The 20,128-nt window shown below is 41.3% G+C and overlaps 1 protein-coding gene across 27 annotated transcripts in view; it reads left to right on the top strand.

Moving 5' to 3' along the window:
- Positions 1 to 14,737: 14,737 nt before the first annotated feature.
- LOC145516574 (uncharacterized) overlaps positions 14,738 to 20,128 on the top strand; it is a 291,214-nt gene continuing 285,823 nt past the window's right edge. For 19 of the 27 annotated variants that reach the window (XR_014061501.1, XR_014061498.1, XR_014061492.1 and 16 more), the window contains exons 1-2: positions 14,738 to 14,791; positions 15,269 to 15,335. The gene's annotated coding sequence lies outside the window, so the exon portion shown is untranslated. Of the gene's footprint in view, positions 14,792 to 15,268; positions 15,971 to 17,004; positions 17,317 to 20,128 lie in introns of all 27 variants that reach the window. The other 8 variants (XR_014061507.1, XM_081517913.1, XM_081517917.1 and 5 more) reach the window with 5 other exon arrangements.

Genomic DNA, 20,128 nt, shown 5'->3' with positions numbered 1-20,128 from the left:
TTGTAAACTTTTACTTCCTTTCTTGTGGCTGACAGATACTTAGTGTTCCCTGTCATTATTACTCTCCTAATTAATATCTCAGATATAATCTACAATATGTATAAAAAATTGGGCTGAATTTTTTTGGGGAGGTATAACCACTGACCTAGGAGAGAAAACATTGGGCTGATAGTATTCATATCTATATCTTATCCACTGATTTACCCAAGTCATCTAAGCCCTGGGTGCCTCAATTTCTCCATCTATAAAGTGGAAATTGCTTACAGATGTTAAAAATATAAGAAGAATAGCTTATGGATAAAATTATGTAGCACTGGTGAAAGAACTTTTCACAGTGCGCCTTAAGTATTTTCTGTTCACAAAAGACACTGTATACATCCGTTCCCCTAACTGTTCCTTCTTGTTACCCAAAAAATGGAAATCTCATCAGAACCCATGGAGAGAGAGGATGCCACTTTTGAATAATAAGATTATGAGTTTTAAAAGTACAACATTACAAAGGAAGTGATTAACATCAGAAACAGATATTTTAAACACGAATTCTTGGATTCTAACCTCAAGATGTCTGTTCAGATAATGGGTTCAGTTTGGGGTACGAGGAGGCGAGCAGCTACTTTCTTCCTCTCTTGAAACTTCATTGTCCCTTTGGGACTGGAGCATGGAGGTGTGTGTTGAAAGGGATCTAGAAGGCTGATGAATAAAGAAGCCCTACCAATTAAGCCACAATGATGGGAAGGGGCCCCAGGGCGTAACAACGTCGTCTTTGGAAATGCCCAGCACACAGATCCAGCCATCTCCGCGCCAGCTCTCTCTTGCCTGAGGCCCTTTGGAATGCCAGATGCCAGGCTCTTTTCTCTCCGAGTGACTCCCAGAATCGCTATGGCCTGCCAGATGTGGGGCTCAGGCCCCCGCCCTGAATCAACTAGGTTAGGTCTGTCGTCGAGATTCCTACGTCCTTCCAATCTCATCTCCCTGACCCCTTGCTACAGTTCCCCTCTCCCCACATTCATGGCTACTATCATTTATCTCAGACAATGACATACAAGCAGAGTGACAATTTTTCAAATGAAAGTGGCACTACAGCATAAAACATTTGGTCTCATCAAGAGTCTTCTTCCTTGTGGAACATCTGTTTAGTAACCACATGCTACATAACTGCAGAGTCATTATCCCTAAAGAACACACATTCAGGCAAGACAAGTATTTATGTGGGCTGGAGGCCACTCTGGTGGTTCTCAAAGTGTGACCCTGGAACCCCTAGGGGGGTTCCTGAGAACTCTGCAGGGAGTCTGCAAGGTCAGAGCAATGTTTTATTAAAAACTTACCCTTTCAACTGCATTGACATTTGCACTGATGACACAAAAGCAATGGTAGGTAAAGGTGATAGTGCCTTAACACAAATCAAAGCAGTGGCATCAAATTGCACTAGTGTTCATTCTTCACCATCATGCAGTTAGTATGACTTTTTAATATTTTGTGTGATGATATAGGAAGCCTGCTTTATGAAGCACTTCTGTCATCAATGACAGCATGTTGTCTTGAAAAAAAAAAGAATGCATGCAATTGTTTGAATTAGAACTTTATTTTGAAACACTTTATTTTTACTTGAAGGAATGACTGACAGACAAATCATGGATATTCAAATTCGGGTATTTGGCTGACATTTTTTTTCCAAAGTAAACAAAGGGAAAATGCCGTTTTTAGGAAAACAAATGGTGATATTTTGTTAATGTTAAAATCTGAGATTTGCCAATTAAAAATAAGGTTTAAAAAATCTGAGATTTGAAGCAGAAATTGAAAGTCTAATACTGTGTCCATCACCAAGCTCGATAGTGTCCCAACATTTAGATTTTATGAGATCAGTGTTACTACATATTAATGTGTACATTTTTGTTATTGCATAGAGAAATGTCTAACAATTTGGAAGATTTGCATAATTTTAGTGAACTAACACTTCCTAAACAACATGTAGTGTTACATTATAACATAGGTAAAAGATCCATGAAAGTGCATAAAATCAATGAATTTTAAAGTAACAGTATGAAAAGTTTATTCATGCAGTTTGAAATTCCACATTGCAACTAATCTTCAGAAAACTATTTATTGAGTTTTGGTATAATATCAAAAAAGGAATATCTACAATTACCAGCAAAAGTTATTGATGTTCCTCTTTTCCATTTGTATATGTGAATGAGGGTGGAACTTTTTCATTACTTCAATCAAAACATGTCAGAACAGTTGTTCTGGACTCAGCTGTATTTAACACTGACAAAAATGTAAAACAAAGCCACTCTTGTCACTGATTTTTTTTTGTTTGTTTTGGAAAATAGGTTTTTTTTACTATAACATTATTTATATTAACATATAATGGGTTTATTTTCAATGAATAAATATTTAAGAATTTTCTGTTTTAACTTTTACACAGTAAATATTGATAGATATAACTTGCCTAAAAACAAGCTCTTTGGCGTTTGCAGTAATTTAAGAGTGCGAAAAGATTCCAAGACCAAAATTCTTGACAAGCCCTAGTCTATTAGAATAATCGGTTGAATTCTACAAGGTAATCATGAAATCTGGAAATATGGTGAGTATCATAATAAATGATCTTTGTTTTACAATATCTGTGTTTCCTCATCAGTTAAGCATTGCCCAGTGCTCTGTGCAAAATTGCCATGAGCCTGTGGATTAACCCAGCATTTCCATCAATCTCTGTGCATGCATCTATGTTGAGTGGCCTCAAGGTGATTTTTGACTCTGCTTTTCATTAAATAAACCCGTGCCTTTAGCATAACCCCAAAGAAGTAATTAAGGTGGCTCAACCTGTAAATAAACAAACTAAAAAATACATTATATTCCATATCTCGTGGCCTTTCTGTAGCTCTGACTCTTCTCAGGATGCAATTTTTATCTGCCATTTTCTCTCCGTATTTGTGAGGTTAAAGAAAATTAAGGGAAATGTACTTTAGGCCCTGTAATTGCTTTTCTTCTGTTTGATAGTTTTTGATAGTGTTTGTAATTGCTAACTTAAAAAGAATTATCACTCATTTTTCTGTATTGTTAGGAAGCCTCTTGGTCCTCTAATCTTAAGATAAATAAATCTTTAGTGCCTTCAGATCCTGAGAAATATGTACTCTGTGAATCCAGAAGAGTCGGCCATTGGCCTCTGATAAGCAAATTGCCCCTGAATTATGTTTGATTGAGGAATGTCTTTTTGAAATAGTGACTCCATCAGTAAAAGCTATAATTTAAGACTACAAATGGGATTGAAATATATTGGGCTTTCTGTTTTCTGACTTGATAATATCAATATGTTTTAGCTCTTTCTTCCTTTGACCTACCCGGAGTGTGAGCTCTCTGACACTCGCACAGCAAGTGGATAGATGATTCTTGATTCAGCATGACCTCCTTTTGAACTATTAATATTTTGCATGTATATAGAGTTCTTCTACTTGCCGATGAAGTATCAAGTCCAGGAAGGAAGAACCTAGTTTTTGTGCAGAGAAGTAAATCATTTGGAAGGGAATTCAATTGCCTTAGAAACAAAAACATGCTGATACCATCCAGGCCCCAGCTTTTTATTTCCAGGCCTGCCCTATAGCCAACCATTCTTCAGAAAAAAACTTCAGCACACCCTTAGAGTTTAGCCCTTCTAATATTAACTACCTTGAGTGGCTAAACTGAGCTGAGTAATTCAATAGAGGTGCTAGTGAACTTTTACTTAAATATTGCAGACTCTGCCAAATATCAAAAAAATTTTGACAGCAATTAGTAGCAGGCCCATATGTTTCTAATGACTGCTCCAAATGAGCATGAATAAAGGCCGGAGGAGAATGATTGCTGTAAGAAAGGGGCATGCTTCCAACTTACTGGAGTTTTACTAAGTATTTTGGTGCAGCCCTGTTTGACACCATTCATGACTGGGATTCGCAATTACAATTAACACTAGCAATTGAGCATCACAGTGGAAAGAAACTGCTACTTACTTTGTGGCTTGGGATATATTTTATTTTCTGAATCTGTGTGTTCTGTGGGTTTTTGGAGGCTTTTTTTTGAGGTAGAGTTGATTGTTGTTCAGTTGCTAAGCTGTGACCTCACGAACTGCAGCACACGGGGCTCCTCTGTCCTCCACTATCTCCTGGAGTTTGCTCAGATTCATGTCGGTACAATATTATAAGTTTCAGGTGTACAACATAGTGATTTGAGTCCGTTTTCTTAACTGTGAGTTGATGATAGTCATACCTGTCTCACAGGGTTGTTATAAGGATTTAATGACAGAACTCACGTAAAGCAGGTAGAACAAGGCTTGGCACAGAGGTAGGGCACCATAAAAGTTAGCTGTACATATGTATTATTATAATTATTCTGTTTGGAAGAGCAAACAGCCATTGACCTAGGATGTTTGTCAAAATTTTCATTTTGGACTGAAGACAATTCATGCCTCTAGAAATCACAGGCTGATGAAATATTAGTGAATGTTACACATAGCCTTACATTATTTAAAACTTTCCTGGATTTGAAAAAAAAACCCAAGCTCATGGTGGGATGATTATGCTTGAATTTGCTTACTCTTAATCCTCGCTTAGAGAACCTTACCATTTGATTTCGGGGGCTTCCCAAGTAGTGCTAGTGGTAAAGAAAAGACATGAGAGGCAAGGAAGCAAGGAGAATTTGATCCCTGGGTCAGGAAGATTCTCTGGAGGAGAGCATGGCAACCCACTCCAGTATTCTTGCCTGGAGAATCCCATGGACAGAAGAGTCTGGTGGGCTACTGTCTGTAGGGTCGCAAAGAGCTGGACATGACTGATGTGACTTGGCACACACGCATGCACCACTTGGTTCTTAAAAGGAGTCCAGTAGGCCAGTGGTTAACTGGAGGATACAAATCTCTCTTTTTGGCAATGGGGTGGATCACATTTAAGCCCATTCTGGGAGTATTATCTCCTGAAGCTTTAATTCACTTAACTAGATTAGCACCTAGCAGCCCACCAGACAGAACAGATCCTAAACAATTCTGGCAAGAAATCTTTCGGGGTTTTTTTCAGTTTTAGGCAGTTAATCAGTCTTCTTATGGTAAGTGAAATCATTAGCTCTCAACCTAGGATTATCCTGGAATTTACAAAATAAAGAGCCGGTTTAAGGACCATATAATTAAATGAAGTAACTTGCCATCAGTGGAAATGTGTGCTAAAGCAATTCCTATTTCACAACTCCTTTGAGGAAGAGGGATTAGTATGTCCTAAAGTATGCATTTATTATAGATTTTGACAGCTGAGTCAAAGTTTCCAGTTTAGGATTTTTAAACATGTAGTCTTTGTGAAATATCTTCAATAATGGTTAGGGTTTGTTTACTTTTGCCTCACAGTAATCTATCAAACAAATTATAAGATGACAAATTTTTCATTTAAGAATAATCAAATCTAGCTTTAATTGTCTATCTAGAAGTACATAATTAAGAAAACTTTTAAATGGAAGATAATATATGTAGAATGTTATCATTCTTTCTGTCCTTGCTACTCAAAATGTATCTGAGGACCAGCAGAACTGGTATCACCTGGGAGCTTATTTTTTTTTTTTTTTTTTTAGACAGGAGGTGACAAATCCAACAGTTTATTTTTTCTTTAACAAAATCTTAGCACTTTCTCCCTGTAGCCCCACTCCATGCCTGAACTACAAGGAAGGAAGGAGGGGAACAGAGACCACGCCGTTCACTCGGGTCACCGAGGGAGGGCACCTCGACCTTTTCTTGTGGTGAGTGACCTCCAGCGAGGCCTCTGGCTTCCCGGTTGTTACGTTGCTGTCGGGTTACGGTGGAACGAAGGGGTACCAGGGAGCCCTGGACAGGGCACGGGGACAGCCTCGGTCAGCCCCAGGGCCGCAGTGTCAGCATCGTCCCCGCCCACTGGGCGCCCTGGAGAAAGTCGCCTGGGTCTCCTGAGATGGGAGTTGGTGCTGGAGAGCCGGAAGCACTCGCCAAAGTCCAACTTCTTAAAACACAGCTGCTTCCATACTGTGTGAGTGTGTGTTAGTCACTCAGTCGTGTCCAACTCTTTGTGACCCCATGGACTGTAGCCCACCAGGCTCCTTTGTCCCTGGGATTCTCCAAGCAAGAATACTGGAATGGGTTGCCATTTCCTTCTCCACACCTGGGAGCTTTTTAGAAATGGAAACTTCAGTTCAGTTCAGTTCAGTCGCTCAGTCGTGTCCGACTCTTTGCGACCCCATGAATTGCAGCATGCCAGGCCTCTCTGTCCATCACCAACTCCTGGAGTCTACCCAAACCCATGACCATCGAGTCGGTTATGCCATCCCACCATCTCATCCTCTGTCATCCCCTTCTCCTCCCGCCCCCAATCCTACCCAGCATTAGGGTCTTATCCAATGAGTAAACCCTTCGCATGAGGTGGCCAAAGTATTGGAGTTTCAGCTTCAACATCAGACCTTCCAATGAACACCCAGGATTGATCTCTTTTAGGATGGATTGATTGGATCTCCTTGAAGTCCAAGGGACTCTCAAGAGTCTTCTCCAACATAACAGTTCAAAAGCATCAATTCTTCGGCGCTAAGCTTTCTTCACCGTCCAACTCTCACATCCATACATGACCACTGGAAAAACCATAGCCTTGACTAGACGGACTTTTGTTGGCAAAGTAATGTCTCTGCTTTTAAATATGCTATCTAGGTTGGCCATAACCTTCCTTCCAAGGAGTAAGCGTCTTTTAATTTCATGGCTGCAATCACCATCAGCAGTGATTTTGGAGCCCCCCAAAATAAAGTCGGCCGCTGTTTCCACTGTTTCCCCATCTATTTGCCATGAAGTGATGGGACCAGATGCCATGATCTTAGTTTTCTGAAAGTTGAGCTTTAAGCCAACTTTTTCACTCTCCTCTTTCACCTTCATCAAGAGGCTCTTTAGTTCTTCTTCACTTTCTGCCATAAGGGTGGTGTCATCTGCATATCTGAGGTTATTGATATTTCTCCCAGCAATCTTGATTCCAGCTTGTGTTTCTTCCAGCCCGGCGTTTCTCATGATGTACTCTGCATATAAGTTAAATAAGCAGGGTGACAATATACAGCCTTGACGTACTCCTTTTCCTATTTGGAACCAGTCTGTTGTTCCATGTCCAGTTCTAACTGTTGCTGCCTGACCTGCATACAGGAATGGAAACTTACTTCAGACCAACTAAATCAGAATTTGCATTTTGGCACTAGTGGTAAAGAACCTGCCTGCCAATGAAGGAGACTTAAGAGATGGGGTTTGATTCCTGAGTCGGGAAGATCCCCTGGAGTAGGAAATGGCAACCCTGTCCAGTATTCTTGCTTGGAAAACTCTATGGACAGAGGAGCCTGGCAGGCTACAGTCCATCAGATCGCAAAAAGTCAGATATGACTGAAGTGACTTAGCAAGAGCCCAAACCACCTTAATCAGAATTTGCATTGTAATAAGATCTCTAGGTAATTTGTATGCATGCTAAATTTGAGAAGCATTGTTTTAGATCACAGGAATCTAATCAAGTAATTAGAGAGCCAACCTTCAGCCTCTAGTACCTTATTATATATTCTCATCATTCTACCTGACAGTGAGGGTCAGAATAATTTTAAGAAAACTGTTATTTTGAAGTTTATAAAAATTAACAGCTGAGACAATTCAAATACACAGAAAAGTACAGAAACTAATGTAATAGATCATCAGTAGATCTGCTGAGTTTTAAAAAGATTTTAACTTTAGCATTTTGCCATATTTGATTCATCTCTTTCCCACACTAGAAAAAAGTTATTGTGATAAATATACATAACACAAAAATGATAGGTTTAACCCTTTTGAGTGTACAATTAGCGACATTAAATATCTTTACATTGTTGTGTAACAGCACTTTCCATATTCAGAATTTTTCATCTCAAACTGAAATTCTGAACCCATTAAACAACAACTCCCCCAGCCTTTGGTAACCACTATCCAAACCTAGACAACACATCACTTTGCCAATAAAGGTCCATATAGTCAAAGCTATGGTTTTTCCAGTAGTCAAGTACAGATGTGAGAGGTGGCCCATAAAAAAGGCTGAGGGCAGAAGAATTGATGCTTTCGAACTGTGGTGCTGGATAAGACTCTTGAGACTCTCTTGGATAGCAAGGAGATCAAACCAGTCAATCCTAAAGGAAATCAATCCTGAATATTCATTGGAAAACTGAAGATAAGACTCCAATACTTTGGCTACTTGATGCAAAGAGCTGACTCATTGGAAAGACTCTGATACTGGGAAAGACTAAGGGCAGGAGGAGAAGGGGCGACAGAAGACGAGATGGTTGAATGGCATCACTGACTCAATGGACATGAGTTTGAGCAAGGTCTGGGAGATGGTGAAGGACAGGGAAGCCTGGAAAGCTACAGTCCATGGGGTCACAGAGGATTGAACATGACTTAGCAATTGAATAACAATAACATCCTCCTTGATGATTTGGTTCTTCTAGGTAACTTACATAATTGGGATCATACAATATTTGTCCTTTTGTAACTGGCTTATTTCATTTAGCATAATGTTTTCAAGAGTTACTCATGTTGTAGCATGAACCAGAATTTCATTCCTTTTTAAGGCAGAATAATATTTCATTATATGTGTGTACACATTTTTTTTATCCATCTGTCTGTCAATCGACAATTGGGTTGTTGCCATCTCTCAGTTATTGTGAATATTGCTGTTATGAACATTAGTGTGCAAGCAACTGTTCAATCCTTGCTTTTACTTTTTATTGAGAGATATAAGGCAATGCCAAAGAATGCTCAAGCTGCCGCACAATTGCACTCATCTCACACGCTAGTAAAGTAATGCTCAAAATTCTCCAAGCCAGGCTTTAACAATATGTGAACCATGAACTTCCAGATGTTCAAGCTGGTTTTAGAAAAGGCAGAGGAACAAGAGATCAAATTGCCAACATCTGCTGGATCATCAAAAAAGCAAAAGAGTTCCAGAAAAATATCTATTTTTGCTTTATTGACTATGCCAAAGCCTTTGACTGTGTGGATCACAATAAACTGTGGAAAATTCTTCAAGAGATGGGAATACCAGACCACCTGACCTGCCTCTTGAGAAACCTGTATGCAGGTCAGGAAGCAACAGTTAGAACTGGACATGGAACAACAGACTGGTTCCAAATAGGAAAAGGAGTACGTCAAGGCTGTCTGTTGTCACCCTGCTTGTTTAACTTATATGCAGAGTACATCATGAGAAATGCTGGGCTGGAAGAAACACAAGCTGGAATCAAGATTGCCGGGAGAAATATCAATAACCTCAGATATGCAGATGACACCACCCTTATGGCAGAAAGTGAATAAGAACTAAAGAGCCTCTTGATGAAATTGAAAGAGGAGAATGAAAAGGTTGGTTTAAAGCTCAACATCCAGAAAACTAAGATCATGGCATCCAGTCCCATCACTTCATGGCAAATTGATGGAGAAACAGTGGAAACAGTGGCTGACTCTATTTTTTGGGGCTCCAAAATCACTGCAGATGGTGACTGCAGCCATGAAATTAAAAGATGCTTACTCCTTGGAAGGAAAGTTATGACCAACCTAGACAGCATATTAAAAAGCAGAGACATTACTTTGTCAACAAAGTCTAGTCAAGGCTATGGTTTTTCCAGTAGTCACGTATGGATGTAAGAGTTGGACTAAAAGAAAGCTGAGCACCGAAGAATTGATGCTTTTGAATTGTGGTGTTGGAGGAGACTCTTGAGAGTCTCTTGGACTGCAAGGAGATCCAACCAGTCTATCCTAAAGGAGATCAGTCCTGGGTGTTCATTGGCAGGTCTGATGTTGAAGCTGAAACTCCAATACTTTGGCCACCTGGTGCGAAGGGCTGACTCATTTGAAAGACCCTGATGCTGGGTAGGATTGAGGGCAGGAGGAGAAGGGGATGACAGAGGATGAGATGGTTGGATGGCATTACCTACTCAATGGACATGAGTTTGGGTAAACTCCGGGAGTTGGTAATGGACAGGGAGGCCTGGCGTGCTGCGGTTTTTGGGGTTGCATAGAGTCGGACACGACTGAGCTACTGAACTGAACTGATATTCTTAGAAGTGGAATTGTTGGGTTATTTGACAATTCTAAGTTTAATTTTTTGAGGAGCCAACATGTGGCCTTTCACAGTGGCTGCACCATTTTACATTTCTACCAGGAATACATCAGGGTTCCAGTTTCTCTGCATTTTCCCTAATATTTACAGTTTTGTCTTGTTTTTAAAAATAACCATCCTGATGGATTTGAAGTGGTATCTCATTTGTTTAATTTGCAGTCCCTTATGAAACGACTTATGATGCATGCATGCATTGGAGAAGGAAATGGCAACCCACTCCAGTCTTCTTGCCTGGAGAATCCCAGGGACAGAGGAGCCTGGTGGGCTGCCATCTATGGGGTCACACAGAGTTGGACACGGCTGAAGTGACTTAGCAGCAGCAGCAGCAGCAGCAGCAATGATTAGTGATGTTGAATATATTTTTATGTTCTTATTGCCCATCAGTACATCTTCTTTGAAGTACTATCTATTCAAGTTCTTTGCCCATTTTAAAATTAGATTTGCACTTTGTTGATTGTGCTATTTGATACACAAAATTTTAAATTTTGATGAAGAATAATTTATCTTTTCTTTTGTTGCCTATGCTTTTGATGTCGTATGCAAGGAGTCATTGCCAAATTTGATGCCATGAAGCTTTCCCCTCACACTTTCTTCTGAGAATTTTGTAGTTTTCATTCTTATGTTTAGGTCTTTAATCCATTTGGAGTTAATCTTATATAGTTAGCTTTACATATAGTATAAAGTATAAATCCGACATCATTCTTTTGCACATAAATATCCAGTTTTCCCTTTTCTTTCATTGAAAAGACTATTGTTTCCCCTCATTGAGTGGTTTTGGCAACCGTGTCAAAAATTATTTAACCAAATAGGCAGAGATGTTTATTTCTGGGCTTCCTTTTCCAATCTACTGGTTGGTATGCCTGTCTTTATGCCAGTAGCATACAGTTTTGATTACTGTGAAAAAAATTTTAAATCTATCTAAAGGTGAAAAGAATTATAAGTAAAGCTCTCCTCATCTCTTTTACCCTTCTCCAGAGATAAGAATTTGTGATGTCGACATGCGTAATTTCCATGAATGCTTCTGTACATTTATTTCATGTTTGTAGATACTCATAGCTTATTTTTTATGCTTTAAGTTTTTGCTTAGATAGTAGTGCTATGGTCTGAGTACTTGTGAGACACCTCCCTCAAATGCATACAGAAATCTTAACCTCCCAGGATGATGGTATTAGAAGGTGGAGGCTTTAGGAAGTGATTTCATCTTGAGGGCAGAGCCCTCACAAATAGAATTAAAGTGGCTCCAGAGAGGTCCCTGGCCCCTTCCATGTGAGATCACAGTGAAAGGTTGGCAATCTGCCACCTGGAAGAGGTCTTTACCAGAACCTGGTCATGCAGGCACAATAATCTTGAACTTTTCAGCTTCCAGAACGGTAAGAAATACCTTTTGGCTGTTTATAAGCTACCCAGTCTGTGGTTATATTGTTGTAGCAGCCTGAATGAATTACAACAATTAGCACACTAAACATAGTCTTTTTCAGTTTGCTTCTCTTCCTTCAACATTATTTTGAGATTCATCCATTGTGAAATGTGTACATCAGTCCATTCATTGTGTTCATTATCATTCTTCTGTATTCACACTGAGTCAAAACACTTAAATCCATTTCTCTCATGAGGGCCAGTTAGGTTGTTTCTAACTTAGAAAAAAAACAAATGGTACTGCCATGAACATATTTGCATGCATCTCATAAAAATGAGAATTTTTCTAGGCTAGAGAACTAGAAGTGGAACTGGTATCATAGAGTAGGTTGGGAAATGATATTTTTAAACAATATAATCTGGATATGCAGGACTGAAGATAAGCAGTAAGGCTCTACTTATTAGAACTATCACTTGTTACTTGGTTAGATTGTATGTATCATTTACACTAGATTTATTCTAAGGGCTGATGCTTTTAGTCTAAAGATGTGATGATAGATGAGTCTGACCATCTTTCATCATCATTTGGTTTCATGGCTGAATCTTCGAGGAAGCAGGCCTTCTAACGGATCACTGCCATCCTTGACCTTACAATGTCCCAAAGTATATCGGTACTTGTTAGACAACTTGAGATAACGATATTCTATATCCAATCAAATGGGCTTTGGACTCTTTAAAGGGTAAAGAGGCATCTTCAATTTTGAAAAATAGTTTTTTAATCAGCAATCTGAATTAAGATAGAGAGGATGTTATAGAGACAGACAACTCAGAGACTGTTGTCAACCGAAATCAGTTATCATCTTACTTCTCCAAAAATGTGTTTGGCAGAGGAACTGTCTGAAGGATCTTAATCTTAGCCTTTAACATGAAGTTACTGATCTGGATGCTGAGCTGGCACATACGACTGTACTGTCACCTGGATGGTTGGTCAAATAATAAGTGATCAACTATGCACCCACCTTTAGAATCAGCCTCAGCAACGGGTTGGTTCCCTGAAAGACTTATTTTAAACTTCATTAAACACTTTTCTGTTAAAATCATCTCACACTGGTCAGAATGGCCATCATCAAAAAGTCTACAAATTATAAATGCTGAAGAGGGTATGGAGAAAAGGGAATCCTCCTACACTGTTGGTGGGACTGTAAATTGGTACAACCACTATGGAGAACAGTATGGAGGTTCCCTAAAAACTTAAAAATAGAATTACCATTTGATCCAGCAACTCCACTCCTGGGCATATATCCAGAGAAAACCATGATCCAAAAGGATACAGGCACGCCAGTGTTCATAGTAACTCTATTTACAGTAACCAAGACATGGAAACAACCTAAATGTCCATTGACAGAGGAATGCATAAAGAAGATGTGGCACATATATGCATGGACTATTACTCAGCCAAAAAAAGAATGAAATAATGCCATTTGCAGCAACATGGATGGACCTAGAGATTATCATACATGTGAAGTGTCAGACAGAGAAAGATATATATCATATGATATCACTTATATGTGGAATCTAATTAAAAAATAAAACAAACTTATTTGGAATCATTGCTGATCCCATCCCACATCAGGCTGTTTTTCCTCCCAGAAACAGGTAGACCTGTCCATGATGCAGAAGACCATCTTCAAAGACAATGCCTCTGTTTGAACTAGAAAGCCAGCATATTAGCAAGGTTGCTTGTTTGAGCCAGAAGGCCTGGAATTGAAGCCTGGCCTGTCATTCACTATTTGGATGGTCTTGGGCAAGTCTCTCGGCTTGTATGAATTCTCAACTTTCTCATCTACCAAAAGGTGATGACAAACCATGTGTACTTCAGAGGACTGTTAATGAGGATTCGACAAGATGGTGCATGGACAGTGGTTGAGGAGCTATAAAATCTGTAAATTGTCACCATTAATGTTTCCCTAGTGGTCACTGAATGCTCTGAGTGAGAACAGTGCATTACTACATACTGATTATGTTCTAGGTATGAAATGTCACATTCTGTTTCTTCTCTTTTCTATTTTCTATGAGATTTTAATTTTAATTTTTGCCCACTTCAATTTTCCTAACCATGATGCAATTCATGGACCTAACCCAGACAGATTTGATAAGGAATTATATTACAAATTGGGGCCATGACTTTGGGAAAACAATCTGTCTGAGGAGTGGAGGTTTTTGTATTTTTTTATTTGGCTGAAGTTTAACCAGTTGTTTCAATAAGACATTCAAGGGTTTTAAGATCAAGGCTGTAAAGAGTCCCCAATGGTTCATGCTATGAAATCCAAGTGTTTTTAGGTCTTGACTGAGGGCTGTGCTTGGATTATAACTAGTCACAGCAATTTTTGCCTAGGCATGGATTGTAATCCTGACAAATATAAATTGTATTAATCCTTGATGCTATTCATTAGATGTGATGAACACAAAGGTCTTGTGAGATGAATGATACATGTATCATATAAAACATGACAGAGGATAGCTGGTTTGGAGAAATCAAATTTTCCAACCATCCTCCCCCACCCACACCCGCCAGCAAAGATCTATGATTCAAAACAGGATTTCCTGTATGCTACCAGAAGCATCAGTGACTTTTTTTTTTGGTCACTTTTTCCTTTGTGCCTTGCAGTCTCTTGCACACATTTTCCCCGAGCACCACATATGTTATACGCAGGTTCTACCTTTCAGAAGGGCACCTGGCCAAACTAGCCCTGTGCCCTCACAGGTCTGTGTGTGCTCAGCAAAAGGGACACCTCCTCATAATTTGCATCAAGTTGTATGGCTTGCAGAGGCTCTATCTTCTCAATGTCTGTTTTATCTGCATTCTCTCCATCCCCTAGTTTCCAACCTCAGGCTTTTAAGCTGCCTCAACCTCCTTCTAGTAACTCTCTTATCCTCTGTGCCTCTCCAGCAGTCCCAAGGCCATTCCGAAGCTCCATCACCCTCTTCTAACACCAATACCTCTTATAAGATATATTCAAGTGTATTTTTAATAGCATCCTTCAAAGCACATGAGATACAACCAATTTTGTCGGTTCGGTGTGTTGATTTTCATTACTACAAAAACAAAAAGAGGAAAGCTAGGTTGAGTTGAAACGTAAAATCATCAAAAGCAAAACAGGAAACAAATGTTTGCTCAGCCAACCATTTCCTGCTGAGGACGCTGTGCAGAACGTGGCCTGTGAAGGGTTCACTGTGCAGCCTTAAACAGATTGAAGTGATTCACGGGAGGAAGTAGCACCCAAGCCAAGGCCTCGTGGGAGGTATGTGGAGCTCCAGGCCTCTGAGCTGCTGCTGCGGAAGGGCAGGCTCTGAAGGCCTCTGTGTCTGTGTGGAGGGGTTGTCTTTGGAAGCTATCTTTTTAACAGGATGAATGTGAAAGCCACTGGGAAGGGGGACAAAAAAAAAAAGGCAGCACAAAACTGCCACTTGAGCATTGCTTCCTGCCCATGTCGCTCTAGCTTGTTGCTGATGGTTATTCTTAGGCCTCCTTTGCTTTCAAAGGTTTCCTCTTTTCTATTTTTGGTAGCAGAATATGGATTTAGATCTGCGTTACTCCTCTCAACTACTAATCCATGCCCCAATGAGAGTAGGGCTGCTGCTTCTTGTTAGCGGTCAGTTCTCTTTCTTTTCAGCACCTCTAAATGATTTTTAATATTAAGGACACAGATTTATGGGAAGGAGTCATTGAGTTTTCAAACTGATTTGTAGTCTCCTAATTTGCACATTCCTTTCTCCAGCAGGGGCATCTCAGAGATCATCTCTGGTAACCGGGGCTTGACTTTTGCGATGAGTGAGAGAATCCAGGTTGGTAAAACAGATAGCTATCCAGTGACGGAAAAGTAAGCAAAGATGCTTTGCCTGGGAGTAACACGCAACTGATGAAGCACGATCCCACTATGGAAGGAAATAATTGATGCCTGTGTGATATAAGATTAGCCTAATCTATATGGACTGCAACAAAAAGCTACAAGTTTTTGGAATGCTCTGGAAAGCTGAGGACCTTGCCCTGTGCAAAGGAAGACAGGTTGTGTCAGAGCAACATTTCTAGTATCACAGATGCTTAATTTCATGCTCTCTGATTCTATTTTTTGAATCACTTCAGTTTCTCCTGATTTCACGACCACCTAACTTTGCTCAAATATGAATAATAATCTTGCCTGGGTTGTCTTTGATAGTCAGATAACTCAACTTTTCTATTTTTAAAAGAAAAGAAACATCAAGCCCTTGAGTCCTCTCCTCAAAGTATGGGTCTGCCTCCTTGGCTGAAGCCAGAGCTAGGGCTCAGGAATGCTGCCCCCTGAGTCCAGCTGCCTCTGCCCACGTGGTCTTCCTCAGGGTCTCCCTCAAGGCTTTAAAAGGGTGACAATCTTCTGCTTGAGGAGGATTACCATGGCAAGCTGCAAACTGAAGTGTCAAGACGGCTGCCCCACCACCCCAAGGTTATCACACATGTCTGGTCTGACCTTCACAACCCTTCAGAAACCAGGAACCCACACTCCACGAATATTCTACTTGTGCCATAGATGTTATTTTGTTTTGCATAGATCAAAATGAACAGTAACATGTTGGGGGTGGGGGGAGGGGCAGAATTTTGAGGATTAATTCTAGGCACTTTACAGATGGATAATTTGACAAGAAAAAAAAAAATTCTAGGTTACATAGTGCGTTTCCAGCACCAAAGATGGTGTTTTAAAATATATTTTACATAATGGGTTCAAGCAGCAGGTAGCATTATCTGCTAAGCGGCTGTGCTGACAGGGAGCTAAAAAGCTACATAATAGAGTTAAAAAGAAAGCCTTCCCTGAGTTTTCTCCAGAGCATTTTTACCCTGAGGAATTTTTTTAGGGGTTATTTTAAATGTGTCCCAATGTCAGACTTGTTCAGAAAGAGAGCATTGTGTATCCCAAGAGAATGATGCTTTGCTGTCTTTTTTTTTTTTTAAAGTAGAGCAAAATGCTAACTTTTAATAGATCATCTAGCCTTTTCTGTACAGAATATGTCCTCCCTCAGAATTCCTATGCAAATATTCAAACTCCCGGACAGGGAAAAGGTTAAAAGGAACTGAAAAAGTCTATAGTGCCTCTTTCTGAGACGTACTCCAACACTTGGCAGGATGAGGTGTTCATAGCAGGTGCTGGATTTGCTATAAATGGACAATTTATAAACAGAGCTGACAACTGGGAAAACAGAGCAGTGGGGAATGCTGGCATTCCAGGGGCCAGCGGTTGATTTCCTATCAGATGGTCCTCAGCGTGGAATTATTGATAGCCACTGCTCTGAAAGAAAGCCAGTTGGCTGACGCATAAAAGGGCTGTGCCTCAATGCCTGCCTGATCTGCTGCTAGATATTTTAAATAGGTCAGTGCAAATTAGCTTCTTCAGGTTGGTAGTTCCTTAATTAGCAATTTAATTGCAAAGTCTCCCCCCACTCCACCCCACCTTGAGTGAATCTAAGGCTCTTCCCTCTCTGTAAGGCCTGATGACTGAGACCCCGGAGAAGTCTGACTGAAACGAAAGAGGAGCCTGAGGGCGGAAGAGGACTCAGAACACTTTAGTGCCCAAGGCCGACACAGAAGCTGGCTGAGGCAGGCCCTCTATGCCTGCGAGGGCAGTGTCTTTGGCCCCTGTGTCCTGGGAGAGAAAAAAGCAGGGCTTTAGAGCTCTGAGCCCTATCATTTCTCTTTTGCTGTTTGTCAAGCCCTGCCAGTACACTGGGACGTTCCTGAGACCTCTTAGCAAGGTTCTGCTTTCCAAGGATTCCCACGGTACATTCCAAGAATCACATGGTAATTTCCATTGTTGCTATTTTCTTTTTTTTGGGAAAAGTTTCCCCCTATTGAAAAGTTTGGTGGTGGTTCCTGGATAGTCGACACTGGATGGTATTGCTCTGTGTACCCCACACGGGTGCCGAGTTCTGCTCAGGGCTAGTGGAGTGGCCATACTTGTTTGTTCTAGCTGTGTGAATGGTCTTTCTCCGAGACGGTTGTTTGGCTGGGTCTCTACTTTTCTGCCAACCACACCCTGTTGTTTTTCTGTCCAGAGGAACCGGCTGAGGGCCTGATCCTGCAAAGACCTTTGACTTCTTTACAAAGAGTGAAAATCGTGCAGGCCCGAGGTTTGGTTTTTGAACTGAGTGAACATCCTGGCACGAGGGTTGGCCTGGACCGGAGGCAGGCTGGATTGAAGCACAGGGCTGAGGGAATGTAGGGGAGGGATGGTTTGGTGCTACCTCATGGCGAACACATCTGGATGCAGAGGCCCTGAGGCAGTGAGGCAGTGAGGCAGCTGAGGCTTTTGTTAGTGGTGGGGAGGCTTGTCTGTGAGTGAACGCGACTGAGAATCTGGCCTCCGGGAATCTCAGCTTCATCCACTGTGGCGAGCTCTCTGTAAACAGGTGACAAATCTTACTGAGCATCTATTTACAAAGAACTGCTCCAGGGACAGGAGGTACAAGAAAGTACAGGCGCTGTGCTGCCGGCCAGTTTCTGATGTGCTGAAGGAGAAACGCCATATTCTTGTGAAAAGATAGTTAAGTCGGGAGCAGCAGGGCATGTATTAATTGAAGCTGTAGATGGCAAGGGAAGGTTCTAGAAGTGTCCAGGAAGGTGTAGGGGCTGGTACCTGAGGGTGGGATAGACAAGAAAGATAGGACTGAAGCAGGACCTTGGAAAGTAGGCGTGTTTTGGTCACTGGAAGTGTGAAAGGGAGACTTTCCATGTGGGGGATTCCATCCTGAGACCTCTGATGGAGCAAACAGCTCCCCATAGCTTGGGAGGAGAAAAAAGAATATCCTGGGAGTTAAGGCTGAAGGATCGCATGGATCTGGAGGTCAGACAGAGCTTGCAGTTCCTCTTGCTCAACAATGTCTGATCAAGGAGACACGTGAGGAGAGCAGGATGTCAGGAAGGTGAAGGCGGAGGAGATAGCGGTGCCCACTGCAGGAGGACCTCACTGGGTCCCCTCTCAAAGTGGCCAAGGCTTAGTCCGCAGAGGTTTGTGGACTGTGAAGGGAGCCCTGCCAAGCTGCTGTGCATCAAGGGGGCCCTTTCCCTCCCTCACAGCCCCTGCTCACCATCTGACAGGGTGAGGGCCACACAAGCTTCTGCTCATGGAGTTTCCCCACAAGCCCAGAGCCAGAGTGAAACAAAGGCAGATTCATTTTTTGTTGTTGTTGTTTAAAGTTCACTGCTTGACTCCTGGATTCCCATTAGTGTCACCTTGATTGATTTGAGGCCTTCCTGGACAATTTGGATAATTGCTTACTTTCATAGCCAACTCAGAAGGTCTTCTTTGAGATCTGGGAGCATCTGCTCAACTTGGCAGACAGTTCAAGAAAAAGCTACAGATCTGGGGTGGAGGTGGAGTCTGCTCTGGTCAGTGAGGGCTTGCCTACCTACTTCCCTACCCCTGGTAGGAAATGAGGGTGAAACCCTCTTTTCTGACCCTGTCCCCCATTTTCTGACATGTCAATACATGGCCTATATACAAACAGCTTGGGCATCACCTGGGAAATAGTTAAAAATACAGAATCCGAAGCTCCACCCTAGACCTACTGGATTGGGATCTGTGAGTTCTGAAAGATCCTGAGGGATTCAGCTGCAGGTTAATAGTTTGAGAGGGGCTAAGGTTCACCTGGAGAGCTTTTGAAACATTTCCTGGCATATTGCCTACCCCAGACACATTAAGTCAGAATCTCTAGGGGTGGAACCCTGATACTGATGATTTTTTTTTAAAGTTTCCAGATGATTCCATGAGCAGCCTGAAAATCATTGTTCTGAGCAAGCTGCTCTGTTTCCAAGAAACCAAACTCCCCTCAAGTTTTAAAACAAAACGCCACTAACCTTTTAGTCACTGACCCAGACGGAGTGAAAATAATGTTAACTAAGCATTTATCCAGGAGCTGGTTAGGAAATCCCCGGCCAAGATCAGATGTAACCACTGGATTCCTTGAAAGTGTCAAGACTGGAGCTTCATAAAATTCCTAGTCTTGAGTATTCTCTCCTGGCTTTGGAAGGTGGTTCCATGTAGAACCTGGAAGACAGTTGTCCCTATTGCTAAACTTGATATCTAAGGAGACAGTTCCCAGGCCTGTGCCCTAAGGAGCCATGTTCCCCATCTACTGATAGTGGAAACACACTGATGAATTCAGAGGTATTGATTTTTCATGCACATGCTCACTTTCAGGAAGCACAAAGATTTAAAAGCAGTTTTCCGCTAACCATCAGTGCTAGGGTAGATGTCAAATGTTAACAATCATGGTACTTATCTCAATACATTTGCTTTCCCATTGTGGCTTTTCGATTACTTAATGCCAGGGAGCTGAGAACCTTCACTGATAAATTTCAATGAATCTCAAGCCAGTCCCTCATTTCCCTATTTCACCCCCTCACATTTGCTATAATATCAAGGATCTTCCACTGATAAATTTCAATCCAGAGCCATCTTGATCGAGGCTTGGAGGGTATTAGCAATTCTGTTTCCTCTTCCTGCCTTACACCTGGCTTTCCCTGGCCCTGGGATGGTAGTGGGTCTGAGCACTGTGGTAAGAACTGTGGTCTTTCTCCTCATGTTTACTTTTCAACCTTGGAATTAGGTTTG

The sequence above is a fragment of the Giraffa tippelskirchi genome, chromosome 8 (genome assembly GCF_054371585.1).
Source record: "Giraffa tippelskirchi isolate mGirTip1 chromosome 8, T2T-mGirTip1v1.2.pri, whole genome shotgun sequence".
Classification (NCBI taxonomy): Eukaryota; Metazoa; Chordata; class Mammalia; order Artiodactyla; family Giraffidae; genus Giraffa; species Giraffa tippelskirchi.
This window is presented reverse-complemented; position numbering and strand designations above follow the sequence as displayed.